The sequence below is a fragment of the Bidens hawaiensis genome, unplaced genomic scaffold, assembly GCF_021521415.1.
Source record: "Bidens hawaiensis isolate Kalapana, Puna unplaced genomic scaffold, B.hawaiensis_p1.1 tig00050496_1, whole genome shotgun sequence".
Taxonomy (NCBI): domain Eukaryota; kingdom Viridiplantae; phylum Streptophyta; class Magnoliopsida; order Asterales; family Asteraceae; genus Bidens; species Bidens hawaiensis.
Window position 1 is genome coordinate 40,055 of NW_027499033.1, and position 13,768 is coordinate 53,822.

Consider the following 13,768-nt stretch of genomic DNA (forward strand, 5'->3'; position numbering starts at 1 on the left):
GAACTCGGTTTAGTTCGGTTTTGGTTCGGTCCTTGACTCGGAATGATACCGAGGATGGTTGCCACATACCCAAATACCATAGAACTATCAAAATGGTTTTAGAAGTTACAAGGTTCAAATCTTTCATAAACATGTTTATTTAACTATTTTAAACAAAACTAGTAAACAAAACTATTTAAAACAAAAGCTAGTAAACAAGAGTTCGGTCTTGGTTCGGTCTTGATTCGGGTCAAATCTCGGGATGAAACCGAGACTAGTGACTTCATACCCAACACCATGGAACTCTTTAAACATGAATTAAAACTAAACTACTTACAATATAAACAAAAGCATTAAAGGGAAATAGTATAAACAAGACTAGTAAACACGAGTTTGGTCTTGATTCGGATCTAATCTCGGGATAAAATCGAGACTAGTGACTTCATAACCAATACCATGAAACTCTTTAAACATGAATTAAAAGCTAAACTACTTACAATATGAACAAGACTAGGAAAGCATTAAAGGAAAATAGTATAAACAAGAACTACAAAGAGTTCTCCATGTAACCTTGCCTTGTAGCATATCACCTCCCGAAGAAGATGAAAGCCGAAGGAAACAGGGGGTGCATATTATATATATATATGTTGTTCCATAAGATATGAATTAATAAGTAACAAACAAGAATTAAAGAAGGTTATTGCTTGATTATTAAGAACCTTAGAGGTTAGAGATATGAACTTTATTTGGGAGAGAAAGAAGATGAATGAGCAAAGAATAATGAAGAGGATGGGGTTGTTTATATAGGGAAGGAGTCAAACTTGTTTTCCTTGTTTTATATCAATACTTGCATGTGTTTTTTTTAAAAAAGGTTTAAATAATACAATCTAGTAACAAAATCCAAAAGGTAAGAGATGATTATGAAACATAAAAATCCAACATTTTATATTAGTGAAAGATTTGGTTTAAAATCGGGTCGGGTTTTGATACAAATACAAATACAAAAAAGATCGAAAATGACGAATGTTACAGTCTTCCCTACTTTAGGAATTTCGTCCCGAAATTAAGAAGAATCCGTAATAAATAAGTGCGGGTACTTTTCCTTCATCTCGTCTTCTCGTTCCCAAGTAAATTCAGCGCCACGCCGTGATTCCCAACGGGCGTTAACTAAACGGATGCGGCTACGTTTGGTTCGTTTCTCATTGCGGTCCACGATTTCAACGGGTTTTTCGATCATTTGCAAGGTTTCATCGATACGTACTTTGTCGAGAGGTATATGGAGGTTACCTTCGGCTAAGCACTTTTTGAGGTTTGAGACATGAAAGGTGGGATGAACACCGGCAAGTTCTTGCGGTAAATCGAGTTTATAAGCCACTTTTCCAATCCTTTCGAGGATTTTGAATGGGTCTACAAAACGGGGTGCTAGTTTTCCTTTCTTTCCAAAACGGACTACCCCCTTCCAAGGGGATACTTTGAGAAGAACAAAGTCGCCAACATTAAACTCGATAGGTTTTCGCCGTTTGTCGGCATAGCTTTTTTGGCGACTTCTAGCAGCAAGGAGATTTTTGCGGATTTGATCGATACGATCAGTAGTGTCTTGAACCATCTCGGGACCGGTGATTTGGGCTTCATCAATCTCGTTCCAACAAATCGGAGAACGACACTTACGACCATAAAGAGCTTGGAAAAGAGCCATCTCAATGCTAGAATGATAGCTATTATTGTATGAGAATTCAATAAGTGGGAGATGAGAATCCCAATTTCCACCAAAATCAAGAACACAAGATCGAAGCATATCCTCGAGAGTTTGGATTGTGTGTTCGGATTGGCCATCGGTTTGAGGATAGTAAGCGTTGCTAAGATCGAGGCGAGTGCCTAAGGCTTCTTGAAGCGATTTCCAAAAACGGGATGTGAAACGAGCGTCACGATCAGAAATGATGGTCAATGGAATACCATGGCGGCATACAATCTCACGAACATAGATTTGAGCGAGTTGTTCAACTGAGTACTTCTCGCGGATCGGGATGAAGTGAGCCGATTTGGTTAATCGATCAAAATGACCCAAATGCTATCATTTTTGCTTTTGAGTGGGAGGCAATTTGGTGATAAAGTCCATAGCGATGCCTTCCCATTTCCAAACGGGGATAGGAGGTTGCTCGAGTAAACCAAAAGGTTTTTGATGTTCGGCTTTAACCTTTGAGAAAGTAAAACATTTCGATACATAAAGTGCTACGTCCTTTTTCATACCCGACCACCAATAAATTGATCGAAGATCGAAGTACATTTTATCCGCACCGGGATGTACGGAATATCGTGACATATGAGCTTCATCGAGAATGAAAGTACGAAGTTCATCACGATCGGGAACCCACAAACGGTTGAGGAAATAAAGCAAGCCATCGGGTTTGGTTTCAAGTTGAAGTTCGGCTCCACATGACATTTCATAATACATATTGCCTTCATCAATGGAGGTGCATTGGGCTCGATATATGCGGTCTTGGAGATCGGTTTGAATGATGATGCTATTAAGCAGAACGGATTTGATATTAACTTTACGACTAAGGGCGTCGGCTACAACATTCGCCTTACCGGGGTGGTAGCGAATTTCGCAATTGTAATCACTAAGTAATTCGGCCCATCGACGTTGTCTCATGTTGAGATCTTTTTGGTCAAAGATGTGTTGTAGACTTTTGTGATCGGTGAATACAACACACTTTGTGCCATAAAGATAATGTCTCCAGATTTTGAGAGCGAAAACGACGGCACCAAGTTCGAGATCATGAGTCGTATAATTCTTTTCGTGATCCTTGAGTTGCCTTGAGGCATATGCGATAACTTGACCTTGTTGCATGAGAACGCAACCGAGACCTTGGTTGGATGCATCGCAAAATACCACAAAGTCGTATCCATCGGGAAGGGTTAGGACGGGAGCGTTGAAAAGCATATGCTTTAGAGTTTGGAAAGCTTCTTCTTGTTTCGGTCCCCATTTGTAAGGTTCTCCTTTATGAGTTAGTGTGGTGAGGGGTAACGCGATTTTAGAGAAGTTTAGAATGAATCGCCGATAATACCCGGCCATACCAAGGAAAGATCGGATTTCCGTGGGTGTGGATGGAGTCTTCCAATCTTTTACGACCTCGATTTTGGCGGGATCAACATGAATACCTTTATCGTCGACGACATGACCCAAAAATTGAACCTCTTTTAACCAAAATTCACATTTGGAGAACTTGGCATAAATTTGTTCTTTTCTTAGGAGATCGAGAATGGAACGTAAATGATGTTCATGTTCGGCTCGGGTTTTGGAGAAGATAAGAATGTCATCGATAAAAACAATCACGAATTTGTCCAAGAATGGTTTGCAAACACGGTTCATGAGGTCCATGAATACCGCGGGTGCATTGGTTAATCCAAAAGGCATAACCAAAAATTCGTAATGTCCATACCGAGTACGAAAAGCGGTTTTTGGAATGTCGTCTTCATGAACACGCAATTGATGATAACCCGATAGAAGATCGATTTTGGAAAAGCAAGTTGCGCCTTGAAGTTGATCGAAGAGGTCGTTGATGCGAGGCAAGGGGTAACGATTTTTAATGGTGAGTTTATTGAGTTCACGGTAATTGATACACATGCGAAACGAGCCATCTTTCTTTTTCACGAAGAGGACGGGAGCACCCCAAGGAGAAGACCTTGGACGGATAAAGCCCTTATCGGAGAGTTCTTGGAGTTGATTCGATAACTCTTGCAATTCCGAAGGGGCTAAGCGGTAAGGAGCCTTGGCTACGGGAGTCGCGCCGGGCACAAGGTCGATTCGAAATTCAACAGGACGAACGGGTGGAAGACCAGAGACGTCTTTGGGAAAAACGCCGGGAAATTCACAAACAACGGGAATGTCTTGAATCTTCTTTTCTTTTGGATCTTTCACCACCGCTTGGTCTAGGAATGGAACGTACTTTTGGCGCAAGTACTTACGAGATTGAGAGCAAGACATAAGGTTGAGTTTCTTGGGGATCGTTTTGCCAAAGACTTTGAGAATTTTGCGATTGACGAGCGGGATACGAATGAATTTGTTATAACAAACGACTTCGGCACGGTGCAAAGCTAACCAATCTATGCCTACTATGATGTCGAAGCTTCCCATTTGCATCGGGATGAGGTCGATCGAGAACTCGTGCTTGCAAAGAGTGAGGATACAATCGCGAATGACCGAATCGATGATGATGGAATTTCCATTGGCGACTTCGACAGAAAAGGGGCGAGAAATTTTAGTGCGAGATACGCCAAGAATAGATTCGAAATTAAAAGAAACAAAACTCCTATCAGCTCCGGTATCAAATAAAATTGAAGCTAAATGCTCATTTACTAAAAACGTACCGTTCACCTCATCGTTGTCAACTTGAGCTTGGTTGGCGTTCATCATAAATGCACGCCCTTGGTTGTCGTGGTTTACTTGTTGAGCTGGAAGAGGTGGGAGAGCTTGCATGGCTTGCAGATGTGGTGGAGGAGGAAGGGCTTGCATGGCTTGGATCGGTTGAGCGGGAGGAGCCAAGAGTTGCGGGATTTGGGGTTGATAAGTTTGAACTTGGTAGGCTTGGGTATGGTAGTAGGGTGTGGGTATGATTTGGGCTTGGTTAACAAGAGCAAGTCGAGGACAAGAATTGCGGAAGTGATTCGGGCCTCCACAATTGAAACAAGCCCTAGGTTGGGATGGAGGGTTTTGAGCAAAACGAGTGGGACGATTTTGGTTGGATGGGGCAAACCTCGGTGGAGCGGGTTACCCACGAGAGGCTTCTCGACACACGTTGTTAGTGTGACCATAGCGGTTACACTTGGTGCAGTGGCGACAAGCAGAGTAGGAGGGATGATGACGTTGACAAGTGTTACATAATGGGTGCGGGCCGGAATACGGTTTTCGGTTTTGGAGTGCGTGGGATTGAGATTGAAGTTGTGATGGGTGGGTGACAGCATAGTTTCGGTAGTTTGGTTTGATTTTCTTTTTGGTGTGGTGGGTGGAATTGGAGTAGTTGATGGCTTGAGGTTGTGGGTCGACTTTAGCTTAAGGGGTTGGTTCGGGCTTACTCTTGTCACTCGTTTTCTTGATGGAGAGGGTACCGTCTTTGACATGGTTTTCAGAAAGAGCACCGGCGAAGGTAATAGCATCATGAAGGGTTTGAGGGTTGCGACTCATCACCGAGTCGCGGATTTGCATAGACAAACCACCGACATACTTGTCAATAGCCCTTTCGAGGGGAGTGACCAAGTGAGGAACCAAGAGACTAAGCTCGTGAAAGCGGTTGGAGTGGGTGGAGTTGTCACCACTCTCTTGCCTGAGTTCCCAAAATTCGGATTCGAGTTTTTGAAGTTCATGTTTTGGGCAAAACTTTTTCATCATGACTTCTTTGAGCTTGGTCCATGAGTAGGCCATAGCTACTTCCGCTCCATGGGTGGAAATCTCGCTATTCCACCAAGTGCGGGCGGTATTCTCAAACATGCTAAAGGCATACGTGGTCTTTTTGAGTTCGGGGCACTCACAAAGAGTAAACACACTTTCCATTTTCTCGAACCATTGTAACAAAGTGGTGGCACAGTTCGTACCAAAGAATTGGGATGGGTTGGCACTAGTGAAGTTTTTCAAAGCGAAAGGTATGGGGTTGGGTATGGTTTGAGTAACGGTGGGTTGGGTGGCTTGGATTTGAGTTATGAGTCCGGGAATCACAACGGCGATTTCTTTTGCTACCATTGCGGCCATCCGACGACCGGAGCTCGGCTTGAGTAGTTGGCGACGGATTGGAGGCATTCTAAAATAATAAAAGAGAAATGGTATAAGTTTGGGGTAATTGATATAAGTATGAGGGAAAAAGAGTAAATGTAGGGTTTAATGATTGTGAATCCTAGAGTTATGAGAATGAGAATGTTAGTAAAAACTATTTTATACTTACATCAAAAGATAAAAATGTATATATATTTATAAGTTTCAAACTTTTGCCATTCAAAAATTGGAGGTTTTGAGATTTTGAAATTTATATATATAGTCGGGAAAATCGTACATGAAATCACCAGGGTTTGATATCTTGACAAATAAAGTTGTATAAAATAATAGGTGGAGTCGAACATGTGCACGTACCACCGCGTCTTAATTATGTTGTTGTGACTCAAATAACGATAATAACATATAATAAAAACGGAGATACAACGAGATGTTAAAAATAACTTGTATTTTTAACACCAAAAAATATAAGGAGGCAACCGGAACGCTTGCATTCGACAACTTAAAGTATTGACATATATAACACGATTTGTAAGCCTAGAAAACGCACACTATAATTCAACCATCCCAGGTAAGTATATCACCTTCGATTCTTGGAATCTTTTTGTCAAATGGTCGTTTCATAGTGTTTCGCTTTCCATGATGGCTACAAACCCGATATAAATGCAACCTTTAAGGAGATCTTAAATAACGGGATCCAAATTAAGTTTGTGATCCATAAAACACATTATGAAAACTAATGTTTTTGCGTTTTAAGGTAAGGATACCTTGGAATATTATGAGAGTGTGTGCATGTGTATATTTTTGAAGATTAAATGAAATAAATATGCAATTAAATGTATAAGTGTAATGAACAATCAAGTAGGGTAACACGTATAAGCAACACGTATAAGGACCCTAAAGCAAAACTATATTAGGCCGTTACGTCTAGCCACCTATCTTATAGTCTTGGCTCTGATACCAATCTGTCACACCCCAACCAAAGGCGGCGGAACATGTCGGGGTGCAACGTGATTGGACAAATACACAAGACACTATTAAAGTGATAATATTTAATCAACTCATTAATTTCATTCAATCACCAAAGTAACACATATTGTTCATACAAATAACATCAAAACATAAGAAATAGATATTGTTCATTCTTCTAATAACATAGCGGTATCAAAATCGAATGACGTCTTCAAACTCCAACTCAAGTAATAATCAAACTTGTAACATGCATAAAATAACATTTGTCAACACGTATGTTGGTGAGCAATTTCATATTTTGAGTATATATAATATGAGTGAAATCCACAAACGTATATGAGACTATAAATAAAAGCATCAATCATGGTATATAAAACATATGTAAATGAGGATCCTTTCTAATCGGTAAGAATACCGACATACTTGGATAATGAGGCCCTATTCTACTAGCACAAGGCTAAGTAGTTAGGGGAGCGTATGATCATACTTAATGAGGCTCAACAACAACATAAAAATAAACACTCGCGCACGTAAAGCATATGAGACATATAACACACAATAGAGCAAGTATTCTAGCATCATATACCCTAAAGTTTGTAGTTTGAGAAATGAGTATAATATAAATCATTTTTGTTTGAATAAGTATGCATGTTACCCCCAAAAGATAAAAGTGAATACGAGGAATGAAATGTACTCACGTTAACTAAGTAACTTGAAAGATTGATTCGTGAATAATCGGAGATCAGGTTTAACGAGCAAGACCTAGATTAAACGGGTCTTAAGTTAGTAGGTAGTCTTGGAAGGGTTTAAAATAAAATATGACAAGTAAAGTAAATAAATGAAGTTTATGGTTTAAAAATGTAAATACTTGGGAAATTAAAGACATGTTCTAAAAAATAAGTTTACTCGAAACCCGGTATTGGTATTTCATTCATAATTATTACTCAACATATGTTAAGTAACTTATGTGGGTTATAATGCACTAATGCAAGACCCTTTGGGTATATGAACACCAAAACAAGGTTTTAATCGAGTGTTCGGATTTGTTAACTTGGCTCTAGATAATTAACTAAACTCAAAGTTAACTTTCCAAAATATTTTGAGATAACTCAATAAAATCGAAAGACTTAACCAAGTATATAGTTCTATTATGAAGAACCTTAACGTCCGTTAAGTGAGTATTTGGTATCACCGGTCCAAGCTTTTTATAAGATCAAGTTGGATACCGACACACCAAGTAAGTTGATAAAATACTTAAAATTAGTTTAAAATACATTCTTGAAGAAAAGATGAGTTTCGATGGCCAAAAACACACTTGTGTGTCTTAGGCAAGTGAACTCGATTTAGTTCGGTTTTGGTTCGGTCCTTTACTCGGAATGATACCGAGGATGGTTGTCACATACCCAAATACCATAGAACTATCAAAATGGTTTTAGAAGTTACAAGGTTCAAATCTTTCATAAACATGTTTATTTAACTATTTTAAACAAAACTAGTAAACAAAACTATTTAAAACAAAAGCTAGTAAACAAGAGTTCGGTATTGGTTCGGTCTTGATTCGGGTCTAATCTCGGGATGAAAACGAGAGTAGTGACTTCATACCCAACATCATGGAACTCTTTAAACATGAATTAAAACTAAACTACTTACAATATAAACAAAAGCATTAAAGGGAAATAGTATAAACAAGACTAGTAAACACAAGTTTGGTCTTGGTTCGGTCTTGATTCGGGTCTAATCTCGGGATAAAACCGAGACTAGTGACTTCATAACAAATACCATGAAACTCTTTAAACATGAATTAAAAGCTAAACTACTTACAATATGAACAAGACTAGGAAAGCATTAAAGGAAAATAGTATAAACAAGAACTACAAAGAGTTCTCCATGTAGCCTTACCTTGTAGCATATCACCTCCCGAAGAAGATGAAAGCCGAAGGAAACAAGGGGTGCATATTATATATATGTTGTGCCACAAGATATGAATTAATAAGTAACAAACAAGAATTAAAGAAGGTTATTGCTTGATTATTAAGAACCTTAGAGGTTAGAGATATGAACTTTATTTGGGAGAGAAAGAAGATGAATGAGCAAAGAATATTGAAGAGGATGTGGTTGTTTATATAGGGAATGAGTCAAACTTGTTTTCCTTGTTTTATATCAATACTTGCATGTGTTTTTTTTTTAAAAAAAAAGGTTTAATAATACAATCTAGTAACAAAATCCAAAAGGTAAGAGATGATTATGAAACATAAAAATCCAACATTTTTTATTAGTGAAAGATTTGGTTTACAAATCGGGTCGGGTTTTGATACAAATACAAATACAAAAAAGATCGAAAATGACGAATGTTACAATCCCTCATGGTCATTTATCGGTTATGACCATGAATACGTTGTTGTAACCTGATTACCTATAAAGTTTTGTATAATTTTGATTATCCAACACATCATGGTGAAGCTGTCACTTTTGTATAATTTTGATATTGTAAAGTGCGAAAACTTAGTCGTTCAAAACGAAAATGATAACTTTTATGTTAAGTATTTCAAAGTCACATAAAGTTACATTTTGTTTAACAAGTTTTTATCCATTTAGTGTTTCATATGGTCAATTTAATCTCTTGTTACGTTGAAAAGGATGCTACCCACATGATGTAACTTACTTTCTCTTGTACAATATGATAACTCTAGTTTTATGGTACTATGGACTGAATCAACTATTTTAAGACAGCATTCACATTATATCCTATTGTGACAATGTCATTTCATAGGGTTGTGCAAAAAACATGACACCTATAAGTCAAGCTAGATGTACCAATACAAATATGTAAACTAGGGTATTTGGTATCAATTACCGAAAAATACGGTTTCCAGTATGCTACCAATACGGTTCGCTTTGAACCATATACCATGTACCATACTTAACGAAGTATGGACTTCATTTTATATAAATATATAGGCTAATGGGTTGTTTGGAGTCTCTAAAGAGGTTACCTCTAAAACAGTTAGAGGTAGAGTGTGTTTGGTTACATTTCTTATGGGTCGTGAAGCCTTTTAATGGTTAAGTTTCAAAGACATGCTGAATGATTCATATGCACGACCTCTTATTGATTCAACACTAGATTGCTAAACAACCCCTAAAACTAGTAGCTCAATATTTGAGCTCAGTCAACGACACCATATCGATGGTGAACTGATATATGCTACTCATTCTCAAATTTTTAATACCACTATAGTAAGAAAAATATCGACACAATCTCATTATACAGACACTTATGCGTGAACAACATCAGAAGAAAGCACTCGATTTCTTTGGCCTGGTACTCCAACAAGTCTCTTGATTTCGTAAGGTACATCTTAAAATACCATTATGGTATGTTTATTCAGTTTTTAATAATTTACGATATCAACTTGATTACAACCCAGTTACAACATATTCGAGGTTTGATTTTCGATAAACTTGTTACACGGGCCTGTTTAGGTTACGCAATTTGAAGTGTTTCCGGGTCAAATACGGGTACTTTCCAAATTTAAAACTTCGATCAACTCGAATTATTAAAGATTTATTTAAAATGGAAATACACACATTATTTTCCATGTTTCCTTCATCCTTCATGTTATTGCACCAATGTTAAATTGGGCTAAGATTGACCCATAGATTTCGACCCATTTATGAGTTCTAAATCTCATAACCACAACCACACACGAAAACTTTGGGCTTTAGTTTAGATTGACCCTTGGGCCCATTTATTTACATGTTCACTTTCTTCTATACTTCCATTTGCATACATTAATTACACACATCAAAAAGGTTTGAATTTTAAAGTGTACAGTACAGCCAATAGGTTGTGTATTATGATATCCGATTGTAAAATCATGTCTTATACAGTTATACTCATTGGGTATCTGTTACTCCATACCTGTCGGGTTTGATGGTTTACCCTTTAAGGTATTTGTTGGTTAAGATTATTTGTTATGGTCCGATCTAGAACTCACTCAAGCACTTAATTGAAATATAAAACATTCGACGACAATTATGAACAATCTCTAAGTATGATAACTTAAACTTGCTAACAACTTCAACGTACAACTTATTATAATTTTAAGAATTAAAGATATACAATATAATAATGTAATGGTATATATCTAGTTTTGATTGGAGTAAATGGGTACGTGTAATGGATGGATATCATATGATAACCCTTAACCACACATGTCTCAAACCTGCATATTTTTAAAACAAATTCAATTCCCAGTCGAATACTCAGATACTCGTACCGTATATTTTGTGAAAATTATGTTCGGCTAATCGGGTGTCGTGCCAATGTTGATGATATTAAAGTCGTTCGCATTTTGTTAGGACGTACTTGTCGTAGCCAATAGTCCCATACGGCCATACCTACTACAAATTGCTTGATAATACTCGTTAATGCATGGTCGGTCAACACCAATCATTTCAATATATTATTTTATTTTCTTTATTTTCCACGTCTCGTTAAGATGATTCATGCATAGCATAGTTAGATCACGAATACCACACTACATACATATAAAGGAAACCTTATTATTTTCTCTCAAGTCACCAGATTGCTTTATTTATAAATGGTGGTTTCTCATGCATTTGAACCGAATTCACGAGTATGGGTCTCACCAACCTAGATAGCCATTAAACGGGTTATAACATCTCATTATATTACAAATTAATCTCACCAAATATTTGATATGAAAATCTTATAAAATAGGATACACAAATAATTAATATAAGATTTTTTCTAATATTAAACCATAATTTAATTTCTTAATATGGATTTAGTTACATTAGCGATTCTTTTTTCTTTTAAGTTTAACTTGAATGAAGAGTTTCACAAAATAATATCTAAATTATAACAAATGAACATAAATGAATAAATACAAAAATTAAGTAGATAATTCATTCAACGTATCATTAAAAAATGAACATAACCCAACATAAATTAATAAAAATAAGTTCAAGTATATATTATTAACTTTTTACAATAAATAAACTAAAATTCAAAAAAAAAACATATTCATAATATTAGAAACGAAAAATTTAAACAACTCCCATAATACCGGGATAAAAACTAGTTAATATATATATAAACAACAACAATAAATGCAATTTTAATGTATACTATATGGATTATATGCGATGAAAAGTCGAATTGATATAATAAATAAGATACTATTTTGCTATTAATAAGAAAACTAGGTTTTATACCCGTGTTACATGTGCGAAGCATGAAAAAACATATAAGTATACAATTCATAAGTCGATTACATATTACATTGCATTTAATAATAACGTAAAATATACTTGACAAAGCAATATGCAAAGATGCAATACTAGTATTGCATATTAGCCTGCTCAAAAAAGTATTGCATATTAATGTATGTTATATGCAAAAACAATGATCTTTTCAAAGTTACAAAACTCGTAGTTGTGAACGTCAATACAGTCACAACATAATTGTCACCCTTGTCTTCTCAGTCGATCGCACAACCTCCCCCCCCCCCTCCCCGATCGAATATTATAATAGGTTAGTGAGATTCCAAAGGGTTCATATATAGGCCTGTAGACGAACTGAATGATTAAAGTAAAGCGCATGTTCGTGTTCGTTCATTTAACTAGAAATGAACACGAACACGATCACGAACACTTTATTGGACAAATATTTGTGTTCGTGTTCGTTTGTTTAAAAAATAAACAGTTCACTAAACGTTCGGTTCATTTACAAATCTATTTTTACACTCATAAATCATGAGAAGTGGGTTACAATATTCAACCATCAAGATTTATTTAACTTTCAAATATAAACCTCACACCGTCTTTATATCTCAATATTTTTTAGTGTTGAAATTTTCAACATTTTATTTTGAAAATCTTCATTAGTTAGGTTTGCTTGAATAATTATGTTGAAACTAGTTTTTGTATATAAAAAAAAGTTAGTTATTTGTTGACTGTTTAGACACTAAAGTCTTATTACGGATTCAAATCTTGATTTTTTATCACGGAAAAATCTTTTTAATTATGAATGAGTTGACACATGTGAATTATTGTGTAATAAGGTTAATGTGTTTGAAAACAAAGCAACTGGAAATTGCATAAAAAATAGTTTTGGGTTAACGGGGGATAATGACTCATGGGATAACTAAGAAGGAGGTACTTTCAATCGACAATCAATATTTTGAACAATAGTTAAATTCTGGCATTTTCAAAAATTTCTTCTTTATTTAAACAACGTGTATAAGAACCCACGATTGTAAGAAACAAATAATAAATAACTAAATAAATATTTCTTGGATTTTCTAATATTGCGCTCAATAAGGACTCATGGATAATTAAGATGGTGAGTCTCTTAATCAAGTTTAATTTGACTCGTCGGGTCTTCATTTCTTCATTTTAGGCTTCCATTTCTTTATTTTAGAAGCGTCGATTTTGTTTACTATATGCGGGGCAAGCAGCAACCGTTAGGCTTTTATTTTCACTTAACGGAGCTATTAACGTCTCATGGGATGACTAAGAAGCATGTACTTTCAATCGATCCTCAATATTTTGAACAATAGTTAAATCTTGGCATTTTCAAAAATTTCTACTTTGTTTGAGCAATGCGTATAAGAACCCACAATTGTGAGAAACAAATAATAAATAAATAAGTATTTCTTGAATTTTTAATATTGCGCCTAGTAAGGACTTGTGGGATAATTAAGATGGTGGCTCTCTTAATTAAGTTGTTTTTGACTCATCGGGTCTTCATTTATTCATTTTAGACTTCCATTTCTTTATTATAAAAGTGTCGATTTTGTTTACTCTATGCGGGGCAAGCAGCTACCAGTAGTTTTTTGTTTTCACTTAACGGGGATATCAATAACTCATGGGATAGCTAAGAAGCAGGTACTTTTGATCGAACCTCAATATTTTGAACAATAGTTAAATCTTGGCATTTTCAAAAATTTCTACTTTATTTGAGCAATGAGTATAATAACCCACGATTGTGAAAACAAATATTAAATAAGTATATCTTGGGTTTTTTTT